This window comes from Rutidosis leptorrhynchoides, chromosome 1 (genome assembly GCF_046630445.1).
Source record: "Rutidosis leptorrhynchoides isolate AG116_Rl617_1_P2 chromosome 1, CSIRO_AGI_Rlap_v1, whole genome shotgun sequence".
In the NCBI taxonomy this organism is placed as follows: domain Eukaryota; kingdom Viridiplantae; phylum Streptophyta; class Magnoliopsida; order Asterales; family Asteraceae; genus Rutidosis; species Rutidosis leptorrhynchoides.
This window is the reverse complement of record NC_092333.1, coordinates 157,137,379-157,144,508: the sequence shown is the minus strand read 5'-3', so window position 1 is coordinate 157,144,508 and position 7,130 is coordinate 157,137,379. Positions and strand designations below refer to the sequence as shown.

Sequence of the window (7,130 nt, the reverse complement as noted above, 5' to 3'; positions counted from 1 at the left end):
AAAATATTAAGTCGAAATGCTTAACAGTTAACTTTTCGATAAGAGGTCATTTTGGAGCTGTTTCGTATTTTAAGCATAACTTGCTCATGCTGTCTCAGAATGAGGTGATTCGAAAGGCCAGACGTCAGTAACGAATAGGGCTACAACTTTCGTGTTTTAAGTTTTTCAAAATTCTTCCTAGATTAGTGGAAAATGGGCCGAATATGAGTTAAAAGTGAGTTGGACAACTTTTTGTAAATTGAGGGACTAATGTGTAATTATGCCAAAAACGAATTAAGACTCTCAAAATGAGTTTGAGAGCTTCATTTGCAGCTCACAAAATCTCTGGAAAATGCTCTCTTGTTTTAGATAGAGAGAGGCGATTTTAAAGAGAGAATTGCATGCTTCAATTTTAGGAGGCTGGAGAGAATCATGAGGGGACGCCGGTGATGGATCTGGTAATAGGAGATCGCCTCACATAATCAACCATATACTCATAGCCCCATGTTGGCTTTAGACTTAGGAATAGAGAGAGCATGAGCAGCATTGCCTCTAGATAGGTGAATTTTAGCATGTTCTGGAGCAGGTTCATCCTTTACAAGGCTTGGTTGTAGAGTAAATAATAGTGCCAGATCATTGTGCTCTTCTGGTGCAGGTTGTGGTTGTTGTTGCTGCTACGGTGGTTATTTTGGTTGTTGTTGTTGTTCCTCCAGTTGGTTTTCAATCGGTTATGGTTGTTGTTCTACCATTGATGAAGATTGAAGATGAATGATTAAATGTTTGAAGATTTAGGGATTTTGAGAGAAAAAGGTGAATTTAAAAAGTTTAATAACCGAAGGTTATTATGAGAAATGGATTACCTTATTTAACCTTTCGGATTTGTGGAAAAAGTGCAGGAGAGAGAAAGAGACAACTGTCTTCTACAGGCGCGTGTGTAGATTTGACAGACTGACATGTTTTCGAGGACATCAGACTGTTGACATGACGTTTAATCAGCTTGGACATTCATCACTCCCATTAAGCATTAAATACAGTAGGTTTTAATTCAAAATTTGAAGTTAAAGACCACAAAATAATGTTTGTATTAAATACAAAAATTCCTTTGTTACATTTAATATGTCATGAATTTAATTTAAATCATTGGAGTTAAATGAAGTCCATTTTTAAGGTATCAAATTAATGTTGTGAGCCATTTATTACTTCATTTTACACATGGTATTACCATCATAAAAGACCTTGTTGTGCTGAGTGTTTGGCATATAGGCTGTAGATAGAAAATGTGTGATAATGGTTTGTCCTATATGTTGTTGAGCCAGCACACCAACAAAGTTGTCTTTTATTTTAAAGTTCATGCATACCCAGCTCAGAGATGAGGTAGTTAAAACCTTTCTCATCTAAGGGCTTTATGAACAGATCTGCTAACTGCTGGTCTATCGAAATGAAGTGTAGCTCCACATCTCGTTTTTGAACATGATCCCTTATGAAATGATATCGAACATCGATGTGCTTAGTTCTTGAATGCATCATAGGATTGTTGGTGATGATAATTGCACTGGTGTTGTCACAATAGATTGGAGTTTTTTTAACATAAACACCATAGTCCTTTAGCTGGCTTTGAATCCACAATACTTGAGCAGTACAGGTACCAGCAGAAACATATTCTGCCTCAGCAGTAAATGTGGACATAGTATTTTACTTTTTGCTCGTCCAGCTGACTAGCCTACCACCCAGTAACTGGCAACCACCAGTAGTCTGTCTATTTTACACCCTGTAAAGTCAGCATCTGAGTACACAATTAGTTCAAAATCCTGGTCTTTGGGATACCAAATACCATGTTTAGTAGTACCTTTCAGATACCTGAATATTCGTTTTACTGCCAGTAAATGTGACTCTTTAGGATCAGCTTGATATCTGGAACAGAGACATGTGGCAAACATAATATCTGGTCTGCTGGCTGTGAGATAAACTAGCTGGAAGTTTATATGATGCTTGGACTCGGTTCAAGAAGTTGTTACGTTTGTGTTCTCAACATGGTTTTGATACTTATAAAATTGTATCCCTTTTCTATAAGGGTTGTACTTTGATGACAAGGAGGGATATTGATATTGCTGGTGGTAGTTCGGTTATGAATAAGACGCCCGATGAAACTTATTCTATTATTGATGATTTGGCTATCCACTCTCATGAGTGGCATCTTGATTCTGATATTCCGAGCACGTCAAGAGTTGCTAGTGCTGAATCCAGTGATGAGATTGCAGCCATGAATGTTAAGCTTGATGGGTTTGCTAGGATGATGGAGAAGGTCACTAAGGAACTCCATGCTATTAAGGTAGGTTTAAAAAGCATAGAGGGCCACACTTGGGTAAGGTTTGTGATATGACTATGGAGTAGTTAGTGACATTACCTTTTATGAACCAAGGATTCGGTGGAGGTCGTAATTTCTTTAAACGAGGTTATAATAACAATGGATGGAGCCAACAAGGAAGTGGTAGTGGTTTTACTCAACAAAGACCGGGATATTATACTAAATCGGAAGAGAAGGTTGAAAGTTCAAATGATTGGACCAAAATTGTGGGAGCTCAAAATAAGATAAATGAAGAAAATGCTCAAATGCTTCGAAATCAACAAGCTTCCATTCAGAATTTGCATAATGACATAAAGAATGTAGTTCAAATGCTTGGTCAGAAGAATGTGTCATCCAAATCAAGGAATATTCCGATCAATGAGAATGTGAGAGCTGCTACAACTTTGTGGAAGAAGGATGGTGTTGTGATAATGCTAAAAACGAACATATATTTCATAGCATTATCCCTCAAGAAAGACAAGCTTTTGGTTGTAATTGTTCTATTTACAAGTGATATTCATTTAAATAATAAAAGGTGAAGACAAAAGACAGATTCGACGATTTGAAGACGCAAAGGTCCAAAATGCTAAAAAGTACAATATACAATTCAAATGGTTCAAATTATTGATGAGAAACGTCTAAAAATTACAAGAGTACAAGCCGTGAAACACAAAGTACAAGATATTAAATTGTACGAAAAGGCGTTCGAAAATCCGAAACCGAGACATGAACCAACTTTCAGCGCGCGACGCAACGGACCAAAAATTACAAGTCAACTATGCACAATAATATAATATTATATATAATTAATTATATATATATATATATATATTATATATTATTTTAATCAAAGCAGCCCACGTTTAATTCATTTGGTGAGCTGGATTCCAGACCTCCGCACTCGCGGAGCTTTTATGAAGAAAACATCCGTACTCGCGGAGCTCAACAGTGAAACGTGGGCCTGTAAAAGGCCGCGCATTCTGATCAATTCATTACCCTTCTTCTTTCTTTTCTATATACGTAAAAATATATTTATATTTTATAATTTTAATTTTAATTTAAGTTTAATAATAATAAAGTTATAGTGGCGAATGTTGTAAATGTGTAAGTCGAAATTCTGTTCGTGTAACGCTACGCTATTATTAATCATTGTAAGTTATGTTCAACCTTTTTAAATTAATGTCTCGTAACTAAGTTATTATTATGCTTATTTAAATCGAAGTAATCGTAATGTTGGGCTAAATATTAAAGACGGGGTTATTGGGCTTTGTACCATAATTGAGGTTTGGACAAAAGAACGACACTTGTGGAAATTAGACTATGGGCTATTAATGGGCTTTATATTTTTTTAATTGAATGATAGTTCGTTAATTTAATATAAAGATTTACAATTGGATGTAATTATTAATAACCACATACACTCGATCGGACACGATGGGCGGGATATTTATAAGTACTAATAATCGTACATTTGACCGGACACGGGAATGGATTAATAGTCAATAGACTCATTAAAACAGGGGTAGATTACATGCAAGGACACTTGGTGTAATTGATAATAAAGTATTAAAACCTTATTACAGTTTAAGTCCCCAATTAGTTGGAATATTTGACTTCGGATATAAGGATAATTTGATGAGGACACTCGCACTTTATTTTTATGACTGATGGACTGTTATGGACAAAACCAGATGCACATATCGAATAATTCAGGACAAAGGACAATTAACCCATGGTAATAAATTAAAATCTACACGTCAAACATCATGATTACTGAAGTTTAAATAAGCATAATTCCTTTATTTCATATTTCATCGCAATTTTATTTACTGTCATTTTATTTATTGCACTTTTTAATTATCGTACTTTTAATTATCGTAATTTTATTTATCGTCAATTTATTTATCGCACTTTAAATTATCTCACTTTTATTATCGTTATTTACTTTACGCTTTAAATTAAGTTATTTGTATATTTAATATTTTACATTAGGTTTTAATTGTGACTTAAGTTTTAAAATCGACAAACCGGTCATTAAACGATAAAAACCCCCCCTTTTATAATAATAATAATAACACGACATATATATATATATATATATATATATATATATATATATATATATATATATATATATATATATATATATATATATATATATATATATACAAATATAGTTTAAAAATATAGTGTTAAACTTGGCTAGCTCCCTTTGGAACGAACCGGACTTACTAAAAACTACACTACTGTACGATTAGGTACAGTGCCTATAAGTGTTGTAGCAAGGTTTAGGTATATCCACTTTATAAATAAATAAATAACTTGTGTAAAATTATATCATATTTAATAGTATTTAGCAATAAAAATATAACTATTTCGTATTACACCCTGCACACATCAAGTATTTTTGGCGCCGCTGCCTGGGAAAATTCAACGCCGAAGCGAAACACTATAAAAAAATATATTTAGTTTTTAATCTATTTTTGTAAAAATATAAAAAGTTTTAAACAAAAATATAAAAACATAAAAAAAATATATATCTATTTAGGTGTTTTAATTAAAAAGTTTAAATTTTTTTTAGAATTATAAAAATTAATAAGTAATTTTTATTATATAAGTTTTATTTAATTTTTTTTACTACAAAACAGAAAAAAAAAAAAAAAAAAAAAACTGCACCTGCGTAATTTGAGCTTGCAGCTCATCTGAATCTGAATCATCCGCACTCGCAGAGATATTGGGCAGCAGACATCCGCACTCGCGGAGCCTGCTCTGGCAAAAAACCTAGTACGTAATTAATGCTAATTAGGGTTTTTAATTAATTATTATTATTATTATTAACCTAATTAGGGTTAATTATTTTATTAATTAGTTTTAGTTTATTTTATTTTGTATTTTTAAGTTTCAATTAGTTTTATTATATATAAAATTGATACTTTTATAAAATAAGTAATATAAAAATAATATTTTTATAAAAATTGTATTTTTATAACTTTAAGTTTTATCTTTATATTTTGTATCTTTTTATTCGTAATTGTATATTTTTCGTTCGTAACTAGTTTTAAGTTATAGTTTTGCCCTAGAATTTTTATATTTCTAGACTTTTAGGATTTGCCGTAAAATCCCTTAAGTGCTTTTTCTTTAGACTAAGAATTAGGTGCTTTAGAATTTTGCGATGCCGTATTTAATAGATTTTAGTGCCTAATTAAGTTATTGCCATTTTGAATATAGAATTCCTTTAAGCTTTAATACCTTTAGATGCAAGTTTTAATATTTAGTTTTTAGAATTCTAAGTTTCGACGCTTTTCTTTCTTATTTTTATTTTTCGACTCTTTATTTTTCGACCTTTTATTTTTTGACATTTTTCGACGCGCTCTTTTTCTTTCTTATTTCTCGACGCTCTAGTTTTTAGGACATAGAATTTTCTATTTCTTCTCTACAATATCAAAACGAAAAATTATTTTAAGCGATTAAATTGATAGACATCCAAAATTTTCTGGTTCGTAGTAATAGTTGGATTTGTTAGTGGCGAGTTGTAAACTTCCGATTTAAAGGGTCCTGGCTACCTGCTGCATCTATTGGCTATTCGAAACGTGGGCAAAATCAGAAAAGTCTATTAATTTGATAACTTTTATAATTTTTATTTTATAACTAATAGGATATTCAGTGAATGCACCGAGCAAAACGTTCACCACCTTTCATACATTCACCACCTGTAACTCGATCAAGACATCTAGCCAATATTGTCGCCGTTGATTTTTCTTTAGAATCGTCATCTAGTCGACCAAGTACTCCAATTCAAATTTCCGATAATCCATTTTTTGAAACCGACCTCACAATTGAGAATTCGAAGGAAATTCAGGGACAATTCAGAGATCCTGAACCACTAATCATTCCTCCTGAACCACAAATTACTCATTCAGAGATTATCGAGGAAGAAACAATTAAATCGGAATCCTCTAGTGATTCAGATTCAACAAATTCAATCATGGAAAATCTGGAACCTCTAAGTATGGAAGACCAAATGAGAGCTAAACGCACTGGCCAAGATAATGCAATTACTCAACCAGCCATTAATGCGCCAGATTATGAAATCAAAGGACAAATCCTGCACATGGTAACTAATCAATGCCAATTTAGTGGTGCGCCGAAGGAAGATCCAAACGAACATCTTCGTACCTTTAATAGGATCGGTACTCTATTCAAAATAAGAGAAGTTCAAGATGAACATATCTATCTCATGTTATTTTCCTGGACTTTAAAGGGAGAAGCCAAAGATTGGTTAGAATCATTACCTGAAGGGGCGATTGATACATAGGATGTTTTAGTTGAAAATTTTCTTAAACAATTCTTTCCGGCATCTAAAGCCGTGAGACTTCAAGGAGAAATTGCTACGTTTACACAAAAACCAAATGAAACTCTATATGAGGCGTGGACAAGATTTGGGAAGTTATTGAGAGGATGTCCACAACATGGTTTAGACACATATCAAATAGTACAAATATTCTACCAAGGATGCGACATCATTACACGCAAAGATTTCGACATAGCAGCTGGTGGTTCCATTATGAAGAAAACCGCAACTGAAGCTTACAAAATTATTGATAACACTGCTTCTCACTCACATGAGTGGCATCAAGAAAAAGACATTGTTAGATCATCTAAAGCGGCTAGAGCCGATTCTAGCCATGACTTTGATTCCATTTTCGCAAAGATAGATGCTGTCGAGAGACGAATGGAAAAGATGACTAAGGATATTCATGCAATACGAATTAGCTGTGAGCAGTGTGGAGGACCACATTTGACAAAA

The 7,130-nt window shown here is 33.0% G+C and overlaps 1 non-coding gene across 1 annotated transcript; it reads right to left on the bottom strand.

Annotated features, from left to right (window-relative positions):
- Positions 1–6,692: 6,692 nt before the first annotated feature.
- On the bottom strand, positions 6,693–6,799 carry LOC139886847 (small nucleolar RNA R71). Its single transcript, XR_011772708.1, has one exon. It is a non-coding gene; the product is annotated as a small nucleolar RNA R71 (small nucleolar RNA).
- Positions 6,800–7,130: the final 331 nt, after the last annotated feature.